The 23,389-nt window shown below is 45.8% G+C and overlaps 1 long non-coding RNA gene across 1 annotated transcript; it reads left to right on the plus strand.

Annotated features, from left to right (window-relative positions):
* The first annotated feature begins 10,081 nt into the window (after window positions 1-10,081).
* Window positions 10,082-21,534, plus strand: LOC102549122 (uncharacterized). The gene is made up of 3 exons (XR_015647048.1): window positions 10,082-10,198; window positions 11,581-11,723; window positions 21,135-21,534. It is a non-coding gene; the product is annotated as an uncharacterized LOC102549122 (long non-coding RNA).
* Window positions 21,535-23,389: the final 1,855 nt, after the last annotated feature.

Consider the following 23,389-nt stretch of genomic DNA (forward strand, 5'->3'; position numbering starts at 1 on the left):
AAAAATGTGACAGGCGACCCTCCAGACAGCTCCCTCCCCCTCAGAAAGTGTTAATCCATCTCATAGAGAGAGTTGGGCCTCCCTACAGGCCATTTCCCTGGGCTTCCCCGGCTGGGGATCAGGGCTATTGTTAATAAGTAATGACAGTCTGGCTCCTCCACGGATTCCCCTGGGCTTTTGTGTCAGAACCATCTTCCCTCGCTGCCACTGGAGCTGACAGGCTCCAGCTCCAGCAGGCTGCTGTGAACACAGGCCAGCCTCCACCAGGATGGCCCACGTCATCGCCTCTGGCCCCATGGGTAGTCATCAGTCCCTCCTCCCATCACAGGTGAAGATGACATCAGCCCCGAGGGAACCTGGTAGCCTCTATCAGCAAGCGAGGGGCCTTGCCCTGGTGAGCCCGTAGAACCGTCAAGGCCTAAGACTGGGCTGAAGCTCTGGCTCATTGCTCTGCTTTGGGAGGGGGGTCAGCTCAGAAGGGCTGTTGCTGTTGGTGAAGCTTTTAAGATGCCCCGGAAATCAGGAAAAAAAAAAAGGTAAAAAGTTCTTTTCCTAGTCTGACTTGGGTAACACATTTAGCCTGGTACATTTACCTAGAAAGGGTTCGCAAATGAAAGCATTCTGGAACCGGCAGGAGAAAAAAGAAAATGATCATCTACCCTGACTTTGCTGGGTCCTGTTTTAAAATACAGTGAAGTACCCCCTGGCCCTGGTGGTATTGGGGTGGGGAGAGACCAGGAGCTTGGAAATCCTGTAAAAGCCGTGGTTAGGGGCATGGCTGTGTTCCAGATTTGTTAGCATTTGCTAGCATGAGTTATTTATAGCATCCAAGAAGCAAGAGCCAACCAGGTAAGAGGGTTAGGGAATGAGATCCAGGGTCCAAAGCATCACGAACCTAGAAAATGTGAGCCCTGGCTAGCCCAAGCCCTCCTTCAGCTCTTCTCCCCACTGTGTGAGGTTGGTGCTGACAGTGTATTCTTTGCAGCATTTAGTATAATTCATCGGAAGCATCCCAAGTGTCCATCATCTCAGTCAGAGAATAGTCAGGGGACCTCAGCAGTAGATTATTTGCCTACCATCTCAAGACCCTAGATTCTGTCCCCAGACTGGAAAAGGGAAAAAGAGTTTAGTAATCAAGGGACTAGTGTGTTGTGTTGGGGAATATTATACAGCAAATAAAAAGGCATGCCCAGGTGTACTGATATTTACCATTTACAAAGATGTGTTAGGATTTAAAAAGTGACAGAACCATTGATCCTGTGCAGTCTCATTTATGTAAAACAAGGTTAATGCTCACAGCTATTTGGGTGGAATATGGACATAGGTAGATATAAACAAACAGGGGGGTGGGAGTGTTTTCAGAAGCACACCCAAGAAGTGGCAGTTCAGACCTCCAAGGAGGGTCCCAAGGTGAGGCCCTCCTGGATACAGGGGAAGGAGTAGAGTTGGGCATGCCAAGAGTTGATTGGAAGTAGCAGCCATGCAAGGAGATGGAATGGGAGACATTGGGTATCCATGCAGCTGTTCTGACCCCAGGTAGAACTTGGAGCAGAAGAGTGGCCATCTAGAAGAAGGGCATAAATGACCTGTACCAAGTAGCACTGTCTCTTCCAGCCATTGCCTAGGAACTGACCACCCTTGGAGTGGCCCCAAAAGATGTTTTTCCTTAAGGAAGTTGTGAGAGCTTAGCCCCATGTCAGCCACTGGACACTTGGGTCTTGACTAGTTAAAAAGAAGGGAGATGACAGGCAAGATTATAGGGTGGGGTGGAAGAAGTGTCCATGAAAAGTTAGTGCAGAATACCCAGACACCAAGTCCTCAAAGTTAGTGCAGAATACCCAGACACCAAGTCCTCAAAGTTAGTGCAGAATACCCAGACACCAAGTCCTCAAAGTTAGTGCAGAATACCCAGACACCAAGTCCTCAGCACTCAGATTTATTAGGAAGGGGCGAGCAGGGGGCTGGGGAGCAAAGATGGAGAGCAAACAGCAGGCAGTTTTCACAGAAGCGGGTGTTTAGATAGCAAATGGGAAGTCTATGTTAGGGTAAGTAGAAAAGTTCTGATTGGACAGGTTAGCCAGTGTAGCTAAAGAATGAACTTTGATTGCTAGACCTTGGTGTTTTGTCTTAGGAATCAGTGGCCAAATTAGTGGACCTTACTGCTAGCTTTATTAATGTTATTAATCTAAGGGTTTAGCAAGGAAGAGGGAAGGAGAAAGGACAAGGCTTGTCTGCAATACTTAGGCCTTCCTCGTTCTAATTCCTGCACAGAATATATGCTGCCTCTGTGGCCCCTCCCCCTTCTTAGCCAGGGTCCCTTTGTACTCTCAGCAGTCGCTGCTGGGTAGCAACTTGAGAGTGACTTCTCCCTCCCCTTCTGTCTTCTCCTCACCACTCTCACAAGTTTTGCTCCCCTTGGAGAAGGAGTTTAGGTCCTTCCCAGACTCAATGTATGGCATGTGACAATAATGCTGGGGACAGAAACAGAAGCTTTAGGTCTTCCTAGAGGAGAATGAAAGTCACTTTGAGGCAGCATTCTGCTCTTCAGGAAGGAGGGAATTCAAGCCAGGAGCATGAGTGTACCAGAGGAGGAGAGCACACCTCAGGTTAAGGTAAGCTTCTTATGTGCATGGACACCTGATCTGAGCCTTGAAGGATAGGGAAAGACAGGATGTTCTGGTAAAAGAGAACCATATGTATAAAGACAGGGAAATAGAATACTCAATGTCTATGTGGATTCTACCTAATTCAAACATCTAGAGGTCGGGCTGCTTTCCAAAGTCCCAGTCAATATTTCCAGTAAAGTCTCATGCCAAGTAGTTTCTCTTCATCTGGTCATGTGGCCTCCCAGGGATGTTGTATTCACCTCCCAAACAAACAATGATTCCCCTGCCACTCCATGATGGTTTCAAAATGTCTGCCTGACTCTAGCTCTCACACTCCCATCCCATCCCAAACAAATACAGGAACAAGTCCTTCCAACAGGAACTGAGGAGGACGCAGAACAAGTCCCAGTCACACTCCCCCTACCCCCTGCCTACTGCCCTCTTCCAGGCCCAGCCAATATCTTTTGACTCCTCCTTGGCTCTAGTTGGTTTCTGTGCCTCTCTCTAGACCAATCACTGAAGCTGGTAGGGCTTCTAGGTCCTGGAAGGGAGATGATTTCAGTTTGTAGTTGATGCCAGTTGGACTATGAAAACTAAGCTTGAGACCCTACAAGTTACTGAGCTGAGAAGCAGTTGAGAAACAAAAGCTTTCAGAAGCCTCAGTAGAGGAAAAAAAACCAGGACAACATAGCGATCCACACTCCCCCCTCCACCCCCCCTACCCTTTAATTACCCATGCTGGCATGTGCAGCATAAATTAAGAGCTCGTTAATGCTGTAATGCGGAAAACAATTTCATGCATCTTAAATATTGCTCTTGTACTTTAATTCCACATTAAGTGGTCCCCTGAAATTTTTAAATTTACAAAGTCACTGCTGTGCTACATGAAAAAGGTGCTAATTAAGTGTTAATCAGTAGCCAGATAACCTTCCGCGAACTCTACCCAAGGTCTCCAAAATGACCCATAGCCAGAGAAGGCAACGTGACGGCCACAGAATAGAGCACAGCCCAGACACCACATCCCAGCCAATTAAGGCAGATTTAGCTATTGTACAGTTCTAATTAAGTGACACCCACTATGGTGGACACGAGGCTAATAATAACACTAGGCTTTAATGCCGGCAGTGCCTCAGCACTTCAAAACACGGGGGAAACGGGCTGATTAACAAGTGTGCTTTGCTTTCTTGACAGACGGAGAGGCTTTGGGGTGAATTTACTAAAAACGTGCACAAGGGTAGAAGGAGCAGAGACATAAAGAGACACAGTTCCTCCCTGTAGGGGAGTCACCATTGCTTCTAGACCATTTCTACTGTGGATCTCTGCTGGTCCACCATGAGCAAGGTGTAGGAACCGAAAGGAATTCTTCAGAATCCTTGAAAGGAACTTGAGACTGGAGACAGTTCATGAACAGATCAAGTTTGAGTTTCTACCAGGAGTAGCTCAGTAAGGGCCATCCACAGTAGGGCAGTACAACAGTAGTCTGTACTGGGGACATTCTTGTCTGTGTTTACAAGTGACTCCAGAAGAACACAGTAGGGGAAGGGCTTAGCAGCTGTTAACATTTCTAGATTTTTCTTCCTCCTGGTTCTGTGCTTGGGACAATACCCCGCATTGCTGCTAGTCCTGTCACTTCAGTTCCTAGAAATCCTATGTCCTTCTTAAAGGCTTCTGCCCCTCAGCCAGGTCTTTCCCCTGAGAGGCACTGCTTCAACTCTGCAACTGGGTAAGGGCATGCCACTGGGCACCATAGCTGACAGAGCTTTGGTGTAAGGGCTGATGCTCCATGACTCTGGAAATCTAGTGTACATCCACAGAATAGACGATCGTGACGTGTTTACTAAATTCCATTTTAGACTGGAGAGATGGCTCAGCAGTTCTGAGCACTTGCTGCTCTCACAGAGGTCTTGGTTCAGTTCTCAGTACCCATGTGGGGCAAGTCACTCTCTATAACTCCAGCCCCAGCAAATCCAACACGCTCTACTCGTCTCCAAGGGTACTTGTGCACACTTGTTCATGCACACATCCACAGACAGAAATAGACAGAAATAAAAATGAAGTAGTTGGACGTGGTGGCCAGGAGAGGCAGGTAGAAAACTCCATATTACAAGTTCCATGATAGCCAGAACGACATGATAAAACCCTGTACAAACAAAGAGGGGAGGAGAAAAGAAAAAGAAAAACGGAAATGAAAAGAAGGAAGTCTTTTAAAACAGTATTGTGTAAACAGAAATTGTGTAAAATTGACCATTTCAGCCATGGTGACATTGAGCAACAACTAGCACCAGTCTGCCTTTGAATATTTACATTTTTATTTATATTCTTTCTCCCTTTCCCTCTCCCTCCCCCTCCCCTCTCCTCCTTCCCCTCCCCCCTCTCTCTCTCTCTCTGTGTGTGTGTGTGTGTGTGTGTGTGTGTGTGTGTGTGTACACCCCAGTAAACCACAGGATGCTTATGGAGGTCAGAAGATGACTTGCAGGACCGAATTTTCTCGTCAACCCAAGGTGAATCCTAGGGATCAAACTCATGTTCTCTGGCTTGTCTGCAAGCACTGTTACCCACTGCACCATCTCACTGGTCCTAGAGAGTACTTTTTCTTTCACAAACAGAAATTGCTCCCTTTAAACAAGCCCTTTACTCTATCCCATTAGCCCATTTTCTATATACTTCAACTTGTCTGTCTACTGTAAGTACCTCCCAAGAGAGGAATCGCGCTGCCCTGGCCCTTTGTGACTGGTTAATTTCACATAGTGTACAGTCTCCCAAAACACTTTGTGAGGTACAGAGATGGCTTAGCAGTTAAGAGCACTGACTGCTCTTGCAGAGGACCTGGGTTCAGTGCCCAGAGGCAGCTCTTTAACTTCAGCTCCAAGGGACCCAACGCCCTCTGAGGGCACCTGAACATATGTGGTACACTAAGACAAGCAGGCAGGCATAGTGAAGAAGTCTTTGAAAAACAAACAAAACATGCTTCGTTGTGTCAGAATTTTCTCCCTTTTAAAGTGGATTCTGTCAAAACAACAACAACAGCAGCAACAACAAACCGAAGATCATTGCTTAGATTTTTGAGCAAAGATTGGCCTGCCAGTTCTTCCTGTCTGAGCTGGAGGCCGAGGAGGAAAGGGTGTGACTGTTACCAGAAGTGGCAGCAGGCAACAAAGAGAGGATCTTTCATTTCATGGAAATCTTCCCTTTCTTGCCCCTGCTTGCTCAGAAGCCTTCCTAAATTTGCTCCGCAGTTTAGTTTCTTGAACATGTGACTTCCAAATGTGAGGCTGAGGTAGCGAGCACAAGTGATGGTAGAAATGGCCTCGAAATCCAAGCAGCGCTCCATCAACGCTCGCTTGCTCACTCACTCGCTCTCTCAATGGGTGACCGTGAGCCTAACCTCTCTGAGCATGGCCTACAAAATTGGAATGAGTTAAATCATAATAGCATGCACCTGTTGTAACAGTTGTTTTGGAAGCTGATGGCAGGAGGATTGCTTGAGCTCGGGAATCCAAGGCTGGTCTGAGTAGGATCCCGTGGGGAGTAGGGAGATGCTGGAGTGGGACAGACACAGAATCTCAACTATTAAAGAGGCTGAGGCAGGAGGCTTGAAAATTCAAGGCCTGCCTGGGCAGCTTAGTAAGATCCTGTCTCAATAGTAAAATGGTACCACTAGAAAAGGGGAAAGTAAATCAAAGGCCAGTGGTACAGTGAGCCTCACGAGGCTGCTGAGGACTCTAATGAGGTGGTACACTTTAACAAGCTAGTAAATGCTTGAGCCTGCTCTTACGTGGAAGAAGAAAGAACAGTCCAGTATTCACACTTCCTGTCAAGAATAGCTACAGAACTACCCTACCTGTGCTTTTGTGGGGCATTTCTGGATCTTCCCTCCTTTATCTCTTCTACCTCCCTCCAACCTAAGGAGAAGTTCATGATTCAGCCAGTTTCAAGGAATGCCACCACACTTCCAAAGGAACAAAGGTTCCAAGTGTTGCTTGAAGTGGCACTTGTGCTCTGGGGCTGGGCAAAAGATCAAGTGGCTTTCCCCAGAGCAGCCCATGGAGTACAACAATGCCACCTCCATTCACTCCCCTCCTCTCCCTTAACCCCAGGAAGCTGCCCCTGAACTGATCAAAAGGGACCCTAGCTAGCTTGTTCCCATTGAACTGAAATGTCTGCCTGGGCTATCTGGTCCTTGCACAGAAAGACCACATTCTGTATGAGGCCTCCTCTCTGACTCGACTGTGTCCCTTTCTAAGGTGGTATCTTGTTTGGTTTTAAATGTCAACTTGCCACAACCTAGAATTACCTGGGAAGAGGGTCTCATTTGAGGAATCCTCTTCAATCAGGTTGGCCTGTGACCATGTCTGCAGGGGATTGTCTTGATTGTGGGAAGACCGAATCACTGTAGGTGGCTCTATTCCCTGGACAGGTAGTCATGGACTGTGTAAATGAGAAAGGCTAGCTGAGCATAAGCAGCCTAGCCAATAGCATGGGCATATTCAGTTTCTGTCTGCTCTTGACTGTGGATGCTATGTGATTGATTACGTGAGTGAGTTTCTGCAGTGACGTCCCTGAAAAGATGCACTGTAAGTCAAACAAACTCTTTTCTCCCTAATTTAAATATAATTGTATATAATTACTACATATAATTGTGTATTTATATGGGTATGTGTGTGCCCCTGCTACATACATAGATGTACTACATTTATGCAGGTACCCAAGGAGGCCAGAAGAGGGCATCAGATCCCCTGGAATTGGAGCTATAGACAGTGAAGAACCACCTGATGTGGGTGCTGAGAACTATACCACAGGTCCTCTGTAAGAGTAGCAAGTGTTAACTGCTGAACCTTCATCAGAGGCAGAGCAGACAGACACCCTGTGCTCTTAGGCTTCCCAGACTCTATAGCCATGAGTAACAAAACCCTCTATTCTTTGTAAATTATCTAGCCTATGGTATTTTATGGTGACAACAGAAAACAGACTGGGAGCCTACGTAATGCAACCACCACATGGTATGTGAGGGTCATTCCGAGCAGGACAAATGTCCAAGTACTGCCTCACAGTTCTTGCCTGTCCTTTTGTCTTCTCCTTTGAATCTTTACTTGAAGGAAACACGTGAGTCAGGCTACAACCAATAAAATATATTTGAACCCTGGGAAAACATCATCTGATAGGTCCTCATGAACTCTTCAGGCAGTATCCCTGTGCATGCCTGAATTAGAGGGGGAGACTAGGGGGATCCATCTGGAAAAGCTGTCTCTATGTGGGAGTGTACTACTCTACCTCTCCTAGCCTCCCTGTGAGTCCTTTGCTGGTCACCATTAAAACAGAACTTGACCTCCTCTGCCTGCCTGTTTTTGTCCCAGCAAAGCCATTGGATTTCTGTCAAGTTGTATGAATAGCTACATTAAAGGCCATGGAGAACTCAAGCCCACATGAAATGCATCTAGATTTGGGGTCTTTGGGACAAGAGAAGGGAAAGACTGTAAGAACCAGAGGTGGTGGAGAACTTCAAGGAAACTGCCTTCCAGACACAACAGGGTAGCAGCACATATGAACTCACATTGTTGGTTACAGCATGCACAAGATCACGACAAGCTCAAGCCAGACAAAAATCTGAGCATGGAGCTGGATGATGGGGAAAACGACATGAAATTCCACTGCTGACTGAGCAGCTACTAGCATTCAGTTGTTGCTGGGAGACGGAGAGTCTTTTCTTTAATCATGTGACCCCTGGTTGATCAACCACACTCCAGGGCAGAGCCCAATTCCAATGTTGGACAATACAAACCAGGCTAGAGTTTGTGAGGGGACTCAAAGGTAAGCAAGTGGGAAGAAGAAGGTGGGTGGATTTGAAAGATTGGGATATAAGAGTATGGATATGATAAAAATTTATTCTATGTGTGCCAGATAGATGGCACATCAATTAAGAGCACTTGCTGTTCTTCCAGAGGACCCAAGTTCAACTCCTAGCCCCCACATCAGATAGCTCGCAACTGTCTATAATTCCAATTCCAGGGAAATCCCACACTTCTGACTTCTATAGACATTAACATTCATTTCCCCAAGCCCCACCCCACATACTCAGATTTAAAAAAGTTATTGTGTGAAATTCTCAAACAAGTAACGAAACATTATTTGTACAAAGTACTGAGAGAAGAAGTTAAGGAAGGTGGGGTTTCTCTTGGCTCACAACTCGAGGCACTACCTCATGGCAGGGAGGCATGGCTGCAGGGACAGGAGGCAGCTGGCCACAATGAATCCACAACTGGGATACAGAGAGGGGTGCCTGCTTCTTCTCCTCAGTATGCTTTCCCTCTTCTCCCTTTTTATTCAGTCAGAACCCAAGTCTCATGGGATGGTGCTCCAAGTTTGAAGTGGGTTTTTCTTTCCTCAGTTAATCCTTTCTGGAAATCCTCATACAGATGTTGGAGGTTTATATTCAAGGTGACTTGAAATCCAGTCCAGTTGAGACTAGAAATAGAGCTGCCCAAGCTCTTTTCAAACCAAACAAAAACAAAAACAAAAACAAAAACAAAAACAAAAACAAAAACACTACTTGGATTCCTTCTTCCAAAAGGCTCCTTCCTGGCCTCTACCTGAAGACCCAAGAGCCTCTCCCTGGTAACAGATGATTGGATAAGGGGTGGGCACCTGACTCTACCGGACCAATCATATTCTCCACGAGGAATTTGAAGTCAGGATCTTGGTCTTTCTTTGTTTTTGTGGCCATTCCACTTGGGTTCTGTCTTTTAAGAGCCCAGCACCGGTGAAGTGTCATGAATTTAGCTTGAAGTTGAACATCTAGATGTCAACTCATGAGACTGTGCCCCAGTCCTACAGCATCAAAGGGACCTTGTTTTTACCACACACATTATAAGAATCCAGAATGGAGGAAGTGTGGTTCTGGGACATTTGGCTCTGGTAGCTTCTTAGCTACCTGAACTAAGAGAAGGTCTTGTGCTATGTGAAATTCTGGATACTGTGGAGGCAGATGTGACCTGGCCATTTCCCACTGTCTACACAGAGTGGTCAGAAAGACAGACAGGAAAGAGGTGAGTTGAGAGGTCAGCAGGGATCAGGTCCCTTAGCATAGTACCAAGGCCCTCTTGCATCTTTAGACGTTGCAGTTACTGCCAGAGGGAAAGTGTTCTTTCTGTCTTTGGTCTCTGAGACAGCCTTTTCGGGGATATGCACAAGGTACCACCTCAAGTGGTGTAGTTAGCTCACACCCCCAGAAGGGAAGGTTAGCCATGTTTTATAGATACCCTGTGATAAGCTTTCAGTCTCCACCTGGCTTCTTTTTGTCCTTTTGAGTTAACCTGTTCTCAAGCCACTGCACAGATCTGATGGCTTTCCTAAGCCTTTGTGATGGTTTGTATATGCTTGGCTCAGGGAGTGGCACTAGTAGGGGGTGTGGCCTTGTTGGAGTAGGTGTGTCACTGTGGGGATGGACTTTAAGAACCTCATCCTAGCTGCCTGGAAGCCAGTATTATGCTAGCAGCCTTCAGATGAAGATGTAGACCTCTGAGAGATTCCTCCACATGCCTGTCTGGACGCTGCCATGCTCCTGCTATGATGACAATGGACTGAACCTCTGAACTGTAAGCCAGCCCCAATTCAATGTTGTCCTTATAAGAGTTGCCTTGGTCATGGTGTCTCTTCACAGGAGTAAAACAAAACCCTAACAAAGACACTCTTCTTGGCTTCTGGTTGTCCCAGGTAGCTGAATAGTTCTTCCTCCCTCACAGGCAGCCATGTAGTTCTGGGGACTCCCCTCCTCTCCTGCTTCTCTCTGTGCTTTTTGACTTCTTGTCAACCTTTCCTAGCTTTGTAAGTTTTACTCTGGAAACCTTTTTGGCATCTTTGTTCTTCCAGCCAGCCCCTAAACACGTCCTTTCATCTCTGGCCCCCAAATTCAACATTCAACCTAGCTTTGGGTTATGCAGGTCCCTCATTCCAGTCATCTACTAGAAGCCTCAATATGGGTGCCCCAGAGTCCTCTCCATATTTCCCTTCCCAAGTCTGATTCCTCTTTCTGTTGCCTTGTTGCATTAATGAGGCCTTCCTCTATGATGCTGGAGCTGGGGAATTTTGGCAGGGAATTTTGGCTGTGCCATTTCTCTGCCAGGAAATACCCATGTGGGCCTCACTCAAATCCAAGTTTCACCTTCCTCACTTTCTCCTTGCCACTCATGTCAGCCTCTGAGAGTGCTAGCACTGAGGTGCTCCTCGCTAGACTTGGTGACACACGTGACCCAGCCTATAGACTTGGGGGAAGGCCCTTGAGGTCCATGGACCATCCATGGGGAGGCTGAACTTTTCACCTCCTCCCAGAGGTTGTTCACATGACCTTTGCTCTCCCAGAGAGATTTTGTTCCTTTATGGCCATCAGAACCCTTTTGCTGAGCAACCAAATAGATCTAGGGAGCGAGAACCTGTCAGGATGTGTCCTGCAGAAACCAGGCTGTGATGGAGCAAGAAGGCCCCACTTGGATTTCATCATTTATGAGCCCAGCAACAGTGAGGTGTCACTACCTTTAGCTTGGACATCTTAGATAGCAACCCATGCGGCCATATCCCCTCCCTGCACTGTCAAAATGACCACAATTTTCACCATGCACAGCACAAGGATCCATTCTGGAGGAAGTGTCCTCTTTAGGGGTGTGGCAGTTAAGGAAGCACAGCCACTGTAACAAGGCCCAGAGTCTTTCCACAACAGGCTATCTATTATTGACGTGAACCCCAAAGTGACTGTTTCTGAAGAACAGGACTTTCTCCTCTATGGGGAAATGAATGCAGGGACCTATGTTCCTTCTAACTTGTAGCTCTGATAGACTCATCCCTATCAAGATGTCCATTTTTTTCTCCTCCCCCACAAATGGCCCAAAAATAATCATATGGCCACATCTACTTGCAAATAGGGTTGGGAAATGGAGTCCCTCAAAGTGGCTTTAGGAAGTAACTAGTTTCTTTCCTTCTCAAGGCCTAGCTGCTGTGTAGCAATTTCCTCTCAGCTGAAACATTCCATCTGAGAAAGAGACTCCTTAAAACGGACTCAGAAAGCACGTAACCCCAGATTCAGCAAGTCCCTCCGTCCTCAAGGCTGTATAAGCAGAAAGGGGAAAGGTGAGTCTCCAGTTTTTTAAGCTCCCTCCACTTTGTGTGGACAGCTTCAGTCTTCTAGCTTTTATGAATCATCACCCACGCTGGAGTGGGCTTTCAGAGATATGGTTATCTTCAAGTAGCCTATGCTCCTATAAGTAACCCCTTACTCACATTCCTGTAAGTTACCCCAGTAAACCCATTGAGTAACCAAGTTGGACTTCGATGACGCCATTACTTTGCGCTGTTGTCAGCCTCCTATGTAGACTGAGTGATGTTTGCTCATGTCTCCTCAGGAACACTGTTACACAACACTGGTACACTGAGCATAGTGACTCATTAATCTCAAAACTTAGCATCTGTTATGACACAGAGAGATTCTAAGGCACTGGAGTGAGAGCAAGACTATCTTAATGTAAACTTTTGGTACATGCAAATAGCTTGGACCTTCAAGGGAAGATGCAGGAAACAGGTTTAGAAGGACTGGACCACCAAGAAATAATGTGTTTGAACCTCTGCGGCGGTACCTGAAATCAAGAGGTAGCTCTGGGTTATGCTGCTCTCCTGTTTTAGCCCCATCACCCAGTTTTGCTCTTAACTCTTGTTCTACGTAACACTCTAATAGAGGGCCTCCGAGCGGCCACCTGGGCCTTTGTTGACAAGAGGCAGCCACTTCTTAGCTTTGAGATGAGATCAGGTACTCCAGTCTCTGTGATGCTGTGTCCTCTTATCACTGACAGTTACTAGAGGACAGAGACAACTGGGATAAGACACAATCCAACACTCTGAGCCTTCACAATGCAAAAAGTCACCTGCAGTAGGGCAGAATGGAATAGATCCCCAAATTACACTGTAGCCATTAACAATGTGCCGTATCCAGAATACATTAAAGAGCACAACAGCCAAACAAGTGCAAGTCTGAGACAACAGTGGCTAAGGAAACAGTTTTCAAAAAATGAAGTACAGGTGACTGATAGATTAATATGAAAAGATATTCATCACCTTAGTCATCAGGGAAATTCAACTAAAGCTACTCTGAGATTCCATCTTGTCCCAGACAAAATGACTATCATCAAGAAAACAAATGGCAGGCCAGGTGTGACAATTTAACCCAAGCACTGAGGAAGCAGAAAGGGGACGATCTCTCTATGAGCTCAAGGCCAGCCTGGTTTACATGGAGAATTCCAGGCCAGCCAGGGCTACATAGTAAGATCCTGTCTGAAACGGGATGGGAGTTACAAATACCAAATGCTGCCTGCCTGCGGGAGGTGCAGACAGTTTCAGGGCTCCTATTTTAGTATGTGTCACTGTGATGGTTTGTACATTCTTGGGCCAAGGAGTGGCACTGTTAGGAGGGGTGTCCTTCTTGGAATATGAGTGTCACTGTGGGTGTGAGCTTTAAGACCCTCACCCTAGCTGCCTGGAAGGCAGTCTTCCACTAGCAGCCTTCAGGTGAAGATGTAGAACTCTCAGCTCCTCCTGCACCATGCCTGTCTGGACTCTGCCATGCTCCTGCTTTGATGATAATGGACTGGACCTCTGAACCTGTAAGCCAGCCTCAATTAAATGTTGTCCATTATACGAGTTGCCTTGGTCATGGTGTCTGTTCACAGCAGTAAAACCCGAAGACAGTCACTGATGCCAGAATGGGCTTTTCAGTGATGCAGTGTGGAGGCCTCAAAAAAAAAAAATCTAAAACTGCCCTATGACCTAGTGTGATGGTTAATATCGATTGTCCACTTGACAGATTCTATAATAATTGAAGGTAAGCCTTTTGTCAGGGACAAGTATCTCCCCAAGTGAAGTGATGATCCTGACTTGGTTAACTGAGGTGGGAAGACCCATTTAAATTGGGTGGCACCATTCCCTAGGCTGGGATCCGGGATCCTAGACTGAATAAAAAGGAGAAAATCTAGCTGAGTAGTAGCAGTCATCATTTTTTTGTCCTGAATGTAAATGCAGTGTGACCAGCTGTTTCTTCAGGTTTCTGCCATTCTCACCCCATTGCCATGATGGACTGTACCCTATAACTACACGGCAAAATAAAACTTTTGTTCCTTAAGTTACTTTTGTTATGTTTTTATATTCCAGAAAGAAGACAAGTATCTTAGATTCTCAGCCATACCACTCAAGAATAGATTCAAAGGAATCTAATTGAGCAGACCACAGAAAGCCTTACACGTCCCTGTCTATCCCTGCAGTATTCATAGTAACCAGGAGATGGGAGTAGCCTGGATGTCCATCAGCAGTGAAAAGGGGTAAAGGAAATTCGGTAGAGACTTGTCTTAGTTGCTTTTCTACTGCTGTGAAGAAACAGCATGACAAAGGTGACTTATAAAAGAAAGCATTTAATTTGGGGGCTAACAGTTCCGAAGGATAGTAAAGTCCATGGCCGTCATGACAGGGAGCAGAGCAGCAGGCAAGCAGGCATCGTGCTGGAGAAATGGCTGCAAGTTTACATGTTGAGACAACAAGCAGAAGACAAAATGGGGGTGGGGGGCAGACAGAGAAAAAGAGAGAAAGAACTAACTGAGAATAGCATGAGTTTTTTTGAAACCTCAAAGCCCTTCCCTATGACATGCCTCCTTCAACGAGGCCAGACCTCCTAATTCTTCCCAAATAGTTCCATCAAATGGGGACCAACTATTCAAATATATGAGCCTCTGGGGACCATTCTCATCCAAACCATCACACTACTTATTCAGCCATAATAGAGAATGAAATCATGACATTTGCTTGCAGGAAAGTGGATGGAATGGGAGATCATTGTATTAAGCAAAATAAGCCAGACACAAAAAGACAATCATCACATGTATTCTCTTAAACATGGAAGTTAGCTTAAAAGGAAGGCTGGGGGGTTGGGGATTTAGCTCAGTGGTAGAGCGCTTGCCTAGCAAGCACAAGGTCCTGGGTTTGGTCCCCAGCTCCCCCCCCAAAAAAGGAAGGCTGGGTGTGGTGCCTCATGTCTGTAATTTAAGCACTTGAGTCAGAAGAATTGCTGTGATTCAAGGCTAGCACACTCTACACTGTCTTAGTAAATACTCAGTCTTAGAAAAGGGAGTTAATAAGGAATAATAAGAGGTAAATATGATTAAAGTACCTTAAATGTGTGTATGAAAATGTCATAATGAAGTCTTACTATGTACAACTAATACACGGTAATAAAATATATTAAAATTGATTTAGATTGAATAAAACTAAAAACCTAGTGTCAGGCTGGGAACATGGCTCAGGTTATTAGCTGTCTTGAGAGGGGAATCATAGGTTAGCGAGAGGGTTCTTTTTATAACAGTTAAAGTGGAAGTGACTTGGTCTTATCTCATGAGCCATTTGTGTCTGAGGGTGCCTGTATCTAGATAGACGTGTGGGTATCACATTATCTTTTTAAAGACATATGTCTGTGTGTTTGTATGAGAGCCCACAGAGGCCAGAAAAGGGTATCAAATCTCCCGGAACTGGAGGTACTAGCAGGACCAAAAAAACTCCGGTCCTCTGGAAGAGGAACAAGAACTCCCAACCATGGAGCCATCTCTCCAGCCCCATTGTTTTAAGTAGTTAACTTCATCGTGAAAGCTGTCTTCTTAGAGGCAGGTCACTGGGCAAGGCACTGTGAGTCATTAGGAGTTAGGCAGCTAGAAAACATCATCGTGAGTGAGGTAACCCAATCACAAAAGAACACACATGGTGTGCACTCACTGATAAGTGGATATTAGCCCAAAAGCTCAGAATACCCAAGATATACTCCACAGACCACAGGAAGCTCAAGTAGAAGGACGACCAAAGTGTGGATATTTCAGTCCTATTTAGAAGGGGGAACAAAATACTCACAGAAGATAGAGGGAGGAAGGGATCTGGGAGAGAGAGAGGAGGGGGAGGGAAAAGGGGTGGGGATCAGGTATGGGAAGAGACAGGAGAGAAGTACAGAGGGTTAGGAAATTGAACAGAAATATGTAGTGTTGGGTGATGGGGAGCTGGGGGTAGCCACTAGAAAGTCCCAGATGCCAGGGAAGCAAGAGGGACCCAACAGGGATGACATTAGCTGAAATATCCAACAAACAGGAGAGAGAACCTGTAGAGACCACCTCCAGTAGATAGGCACGGCCCCCAGTTGAGGGATAGGGCCACCCACTGTCTTAGTTAGGGTATCATTGCTGTGAACAGACACCATGACCAAGGCAAGTCTTATAAAGGACAATATTTAATTGGGGCTGGCTTACAGGTTCAGAGGTTCAGTCCATTGTCATCAAGGCAGGAACATGGCAGCATCCAGGCAGGCATGGTGCAGGAGGAGCTGAGAGTTCTACATCTTCATCTGAAGGCTGCTAGCAGAATACTAGGCATTAAGGAGTTGGGGGGTTAGGTGGGGGAGCACCCTCATAGAAGCATGGAGAGGGGGAGGGGATAGTGGGTTTCTGGAGGGGAAACTGGGAAAGGGGTAACATTTGAAATGTAGATAAAGAAAATATCTAACAAAAGAAAAAGGAGTTAGGCAGCACGTCTTTGTATAAGACCTCATAGTCACTGGGGACACTCAGGCTCCAAATACCCATGGCTTGGTTGTTACTGAGTGGTGCCTTAACTCTTGACTCTGTCCTTTTGTGTCTTCATTAGCTTGCAGGGGTTGACAGTCCCAAGCAGATCATAGATGAGGGATGTGTAACCCAATGAGTGTGATAATCAAGGCAGGTAGGAAGTGGACATTTTAAATGCATGACCATCCTTTTAGGCTCTTACAGAAAGCCTGGCAATTTGATGCACCCAGATGAATCTGTGTCTGCTGCATGTCCTCGGGTCTATCTTCTTCTCTTCTGTTCCCTCCCCTCCTTTCCTTCTGGTCTTTCTCTCCTTGTGTTTTTGGTTGTTTTTTAAAGAAGTTTCTGGATTTTGGGTTTTCTGAGGCAGAGTCTTGCTAAGTAGCCCAAGCTGATCTCCAACCTCGGGCAATCCTCTTGCCTCTGCCACTCCAGGGCTAAGATTACAGATCTGAGCCATTGCAACAGGCTGAAATTGCTGTTGGTGGTGGTGGTGGTGGTGGTGGTGGTGTGTGTGAGTGAGTGAGTGAGTGAGTGAGTGAGTTGTGTGTGTGTGTGTGTGTGTGTGTGTGTGTGTGTGTGAGAGAGAGAGAGAGAGAGAGAGAGAGAGAGAGAGAGTACATATGTGTGCTTTGTTGTCTCCCACTGGACTATATCTCCGGTCTATATCTCCTAACTTTTAAAGAACATATTGCTGTGGTAATCTCCGTTTATGAATCTTGCTGCACTAAATACTTCACAAGAGACAACTTTCAAGGAGGAGCAGCTCATCTGATGATACAGTTAAGAAAAGACATAGCCCAGCATGGCCAGGAATACATGGAAAAAGAAGCCCAAGAAAGCTGGCTCCATGTGTCTGCAGTCAGGAAGGGGACAGACAGAAAGTGACATTGGACTAAAAACTTTAAGGCCCACTCCCAGTGACCTACTTCCTCTAGCTAGGCTCTGCTTTCCTGAAAGGGCCACCAACTGGAGATGAAGTGTTCAAACACATGTGCCTGGGGGGACATTTCATATTCAAAGCACAGCACACACCTATACCATCTCTTACTTCTACCCTGTCAATAAAATTGTGTCATAATTTATTAAGTCGACATTCAGTATTTATAATATGTTAATGTCACCTGGTCCAGGAGGATCTAAATATATGTTCTTTACAGAATAAAGTTGTGCTTTCTTTAGAATTAATATTTATCTCTTCCCCTATTTTTGTTTGTTGCCGTTCCTGCCTATGTAGTTTAGACCGACTCCAAAGAAGTGAGTGCCTCTCCTGAATGTACGCAAACAAACCCCTCAAACTTCTTGATTTTTAATTGGAGACCCTCATCCCAGAATCCTGTCTGCACCTGCTCTGGCTGTCAGAGTACCACTCTGAGCTACTGGTTGGTCCTCTGAATACTACATACTAATTTTTTGGGACCCTGAATGTCTCCTAGAGGCCCATGTGATAAAGGCTTGGTCTGGAATCTAATGTTTTAATAGGAATGTGGTACCCCGACCACTTTCTTGCCTTTCTTGCTCCCTCCCAGGCTATGATTTAAACAGCTTTGTACTAACAGTCCTATCCCCCATGATGAGTTGCCTCACTCCAGACCCAAAGCAGTAGAGCTAACTGGTCATGGACTGCATTCTCCAACACGGGGAACCAAAACTAACCTTTTCTCTTTATAAGGTGGTTTTCTCAGATATTTTGTTATAGTACTGGAAAGATTAACATCTCACTTTCTACATTCAGATCAGTTACCTACTGCTTTGTAAGAAAATCATCTTAAGACTTAGTGGCTTAAAATGGCAAGGATTACTTATTTACTCTGGCTTCAAGGCAGCACCCCTGTTTCCTGTATGGTAGCTCTGTGGGCAATAGCACATGCTATCCTGAATATAGAACCCTTCATATTCAATCTCTTCTGGAAGAGAATCCTGGATCAGATGATTTGGGAAAAAGAGACACGGTGTCTTGGCTAGGATGGGTGGCAGAGTCTTCTATGGTTTTTTTTTTTGAAGACTGTAAACAGTCTGGTTTTTTGACCCTTCTGAGACTTCTGTGCCTGGTGCCTTGTGAGCCCTCTGTTCCTCAGGGGTTCTGCTTGCTAAGTTGGCTTGTTTCTTGCCATTTGCATGCCCACAGTCACTCAGTTTCTTAGTTTCATCGCTGGTGCTGTGGTAAAACACTGACAAAAAGCAACTTAGGAAAATTATTTGACTGACAGTTCTAGGTGACAATCTATCATTGCAGGGAAGTCAAGGCAGGAACTTAAAACATCACATCTACAGCTAGGAGCAGAGAGAGAAAATAAATGCACCAATTCTTTCTTTTTTCTCCTCTAGCTTTCTCCTCTCATATGTTGTTCAGGGACCCCTGCCTAGAGAATGGTGCAACCCACAGTGGACCTGAGTCTTCCCAGATCAATTACCAATCTTGGTAATTGTCCACAGACAGGCCCACAGGCCAACCTGATCTAGGCAATTCCTCACCAAGACTCTCTGCCCAGGTGATCCTAGGTTGTACCAGGCTAACAGATCCTAGTGTTTTCTTTTCTTTCTGCTTTTTTACTGTTGTTTATTTTTTGTTTTGGGGATTGGTTGTTGTGCTGACAATGGAGCCCAGAGCTTGAAGCATGCTAGAGAAATACCCTACCATCAAGTTTCATCCTTGGTCTCAGCTTCCAGAATTTTCTAGGTGTTGGTCTGTTAAGTCAGTTACCTTTTGTCTGTTTGCTTTACGGTTGCCAAAATGTTAATGATATCTTTCACTGGCTGCATTTCCCTCTCTCACTTTTTATTTCTGCCCTAATGTATTTAGAACCAGAAAAAAAAATCCCATTACTGCCATTTTAAAGAGAGCTGTGGGACGTAAGATGGGGGCACATAAGTGCTCAATATCCCATGGCTAATTGGAAATTATCTATCCATTTTTTTCATTCAATAACTGTTGAGATGCTCCCAGCAAGAGGAACTGTGTCTCATTCCTTGGGTAGCTTTTCACAGCAAATACAAATGTGCATCAAATCCTAGACAAGAGGACAACGATGAGCCGCCTATGAAAGGGGGCAGTGAGAAAGATGCTAAACTCCTCCATTCTCCTCCAATGTGTCCTCCTTTGATGACGGCTGCTGCCCTTGCAAATGTCAGGCCAGCTCCAAACAATTCCTTGGGTCCTAGCTGTACCTTTGCTGGTAGGGCTGCTTTGGGGATCATTCAGCCTTTCTTTTAAATCTCTCTCTCCCTTTCTGATTATAAGATACAAAGAAATGGACTGCTGTGATGCCTCTATGGATAAAGGAGCTTGCTGCCAAGCCTGATGGCCTGAGTTTGATCCCCGGACTCAGAAAGAGAGAACTGACTATCACAAGTGTCCTCTGACCTTCACACACACACTGTGACATACATGCCCTGCCACAATAAGCAAACAAACAAGATACAAGGAAGTACCAACAACTTTGCAAACTGCTCTTAAAAAAATTTGCTTTGAAGTCCCTTCTGGAAGGTGTGTTTATCACGCTAGATATGAGTTGTGAGGGCACGGTGGGTGGGTTATTTAACCCAAGTGGGTGTCATTTAACCAGAGTAGGAAGGATCATGGAGACACGAACAGGCAAGAAAGGGCCACATTGACAAGCACAGGAGCAAGAAACTGGTCAGGTACTGCAGGGACCCCCAAACCACCAGATCTAAAAAATGTCCTTGCCTGAGGCCTGGAACATCGGGTCTGGTTCTCTGATCCAGTTACCTCTGGCTCCTGCCTGGAAGCTATAGCAAGGACTGACTGAAAGTGAACAGGGGAAACTGCCCCATCTTGTGGTTGTGCCAGAAGAACTGACCATCTCATCCTCTCCCCATGGATCACCCAAGTGTCTACCTTAAGTCCTTTAAGATGTCCCAGACTAGCAGCTACACAGGAGCCCTGTCTTCTCTCATTTAAGTTTCCACCGATGAAATCTATAAAACAAAACAAAACAAAACTTCTAAAACTCACTGGTGCTCTATGTCTCTGAGTTTCATTCTCTTGAATTCGTGAGGAAACTGGAAAACCATTGGCTCAAGGCGGCTTTGGTGGCTATTGAGTTTTTTAGAACCCTAGGCCCCCACGCTAAGCTTGCCTGAAAAGAGAGTGAAGTCTTTCATCAAATTCAAAGGTACCTCCAAAATTCCTAGATCAACATTAATTAACACAGCAAATGTAGGCTAGAGAGATGGCTCACACTTCTGAGTGCTGTTCTTACAGAGGACTGGAGTTCGGCTCCCAGGATCCCCAGCAGGAGGATTTCCCAGAGGAGAGTTCAGCTCCCAGAATTCCCAGCAGGAGCTTTCAAGTACCTGTAACACCAGGTTCTTTTTTGGGTCCTGCACTCACGCACACACTTCCACACAGAGAAATTCATGTATATACACATAATTAAAAACAAAATATTATAAGACCCAACAGAGGTGTTCTTGAACTTTAAATAAATAGAATCCCAGTGCCTTTACCTTTTCATGTCTTTTCTCATGGAAAATTTGACAATATTACTGAGGTCTTGGTCATTGACTCTTTTTATCACGGTGTGATTTCCCCACAGGTGAGTCCGTTCTGTGGTTCTACCTCAGGTGAGCTACCTGCCTGCTGAGGAGGGGGGCTGTGCAGTTTGAAGGCATTTACCCACAAATCTGGCAGGTTTTCCAGCAGGACCTTTAAGGAACAAGGTCCTTTCCTTGAAACCTCTCCAGATCTGACTTGGCCAAGAGAAGCAGGGCTGTCAAATGCAAACCGAAAGGGTCCATGAAGCTTGTGACTTAGGAGGTTGGAAGATCAAAGACTGCATACGGAATATTCAGATCTCCCTTGCTTACCTTGTAACCTTGACCAACTGCAGTCTTGCTTTAACTGCAGCACGGCCTTGTCTTTTTTTGGCCCTTTTCTAAGGTCTGCCCCTGGAGCAGGAGCCCAAATAAAGGCCAGGATTTTGCTGTGCTCGCGGAAGAAAGAGCTGACTTCCCCATTTGGCATGGAAAATTGCGGTATTCGGAATGTCTGTGCTCCCAACATGCTCCTGCCTGGAAAACCTGACTCTCAAAAGGATGGATTAGGAGGTGGAGCTGTTGTGACATTGAATCAGGTGGTGAATGGCACCAGTGATGAGAGCTGTGTGCTGTGTGTGTGCTGTGTGTGTGTGTGTGTGTGTGTGTGTGTGTGTGTGTGTGTATGAAAGGACTCAGGGAGAAGTTCGTCATTTGCAAGCCAGAAAGAGTCCTCATCATGAACTGGCTCTGCCAGTATCTTGAGCTGTTGAACTGTGAAGAATAAATACCTTTCTGTTGGTTAAGCTTACCAGTCTATGATATTTTGTTACAGGGTCAACTGAGCCATCCAAAATACCATTAAATCATGTTTATATTTCTCACCAGTGTATCTCTTACAACAGTCCAGATTGATTACCGTATAAACAATCATCCCCAAATCTAGTGACTTCAAACAGCATCACTGAGTTAGAGCATGCCCTGCACTTGGGGACAAGGTCCACGAGGCAGCCGGATGCTGCTCTAGAATACCTGGAACTCAGCTTGGAGGACACAAAGACTGTTGCTGGAATGATTTGAGGGGTTGCATATTTGACATCGTGGTGAGTGATGCTGGCTATCTGCTAGGACACCTAAGGGTGACCTCTTCATACAGGCTAGTGAGGGCTACCATACAGCATGGCTACTGAGCTCCAAGTGTGGAGATCTCGAGAGAGAGAGAGAGAGAGGCAAAGGTGTAGCCTCCTTATCTCTTTCCTGCCATGCTGGAGATAGGACAGAGGGATCCCCACACTCTGAGTACAAGGCTTTGAAGCCCAGCACTGCTGTCTGTACTGAGCACTTAGGGCCTTGTGCTCTGGTAATGCCAGATCCTTGACTACACCACAGAAAAGAATTTCAGTGAAGTAGAGTGAAGCAGTTGGCAAGTTTTCTAGGGAGAGATAAAGAGACTGTATATAGTTCAGTGTAGGTACTGAGACAGAGAGACAGACAGACAGACAGACAGACTAAAGAAGGGACAGCACACACCTCTAAAATGTGACCTTCTCAAAATGGTAGCATGCTTTGATGTCTTTGTTATGACTGTGTATGTGAATCCATGTCTTTTACAGTTATTGCTCAAGGGATGCAATTTACAATAAGGTTTAAAGGCTGGATTTTTATATTGTGTATGTGTGTTAGTCTGTATCTAGGTGTGTGCACCTGGGTAAAAGTGCCCACAGAAGCCGGATGAACTGGGTGCTCCTGGAACTAGAATTACAAATGGCTGTAAGCCCCCTAACATGGTTGCTGGGAATTGACCTCAGGTCCTCTGGAGCCTGTTCTTAACTGATGGGCCTCCAGCCCCTACTCTTGAACTTTTGGCGGGGGGGAGAATTACATTTACTTGGTACGTGTGTACCTGAGTGTGGAAGTGCACGTGACTCCTGTGGAGGTTGGAGGACAACTTGCAAAAGTCTGTTCCCTCCTTCTACTCTGTAGGTCCTGGTGATCAATGCTTGAGGCTTGGCAGCAAGCACCTTTCCCACTGAGCTCTCTCTCCAGCACCACTTCTTGCTGGGAATTGAACTCATGACCTCTGGAAGAGCGGTCGGGCGCTCTTAACCGCTGAGCCATCTCTCCAGCCCGTCCAGCACCACTTCTTATTGGAAGGTGATTGTAGGAGGTTGTGTTTAGGAATGAGAGAAGAGAGCTGGCACAGTTATGAGCAAGGTCATAAACACTCTGACCCTAAGTGTTGAAATGCACTGCATTAGTGCTTTGTGACCTTCTTTGACATATCTTTGAATGGTCTCTACAGATTGTAACTTTAATTTTTTTTCAATGCCTACTTTTAATGCTGGTTCTTAAATGCTTTAACCTCCCTTCTAGACCACCACCCACCAGAGGTAGTAAAGACGAAAGGATACAAGAGATGTGGACCTGTTTAGAAATGGTTCTTTGGAAATGTCTGTGTTGGCTGCAAATCCACAGTTCAGTTCACAGATTTGCAGAAACAGCTCAATCCAGTCGCAAACACTTAACGGATATATGCACAGTTCAGCTTGGTAGAGTCGGGATAGCAAACACAAATCAGCAGCAGGGACACTACCTAGCCGAGAAGCCAGGCCTCAGCCTCGACATCAGTCAACAGCAGGGGGGGCCAGCAGGAATGCTAAG

The sequence above is a fragment of the Rattus norvegicus genome, chromosome X, assembly GCF_021556685.1.
Source record: "Rattus norvegicus strain SHRSP/BbbUtx chromosome X, alternate assembly SHRSP_T2T, whole genome shotgun sequence".
In the NCBI taxonomy this organism is placed as follows: domain Eukaryota; kingdom Metazoa; phylum Chordata; class Mammalia; order Rodentia; family Muridae; genus Rattus; species Rattus norvegicus.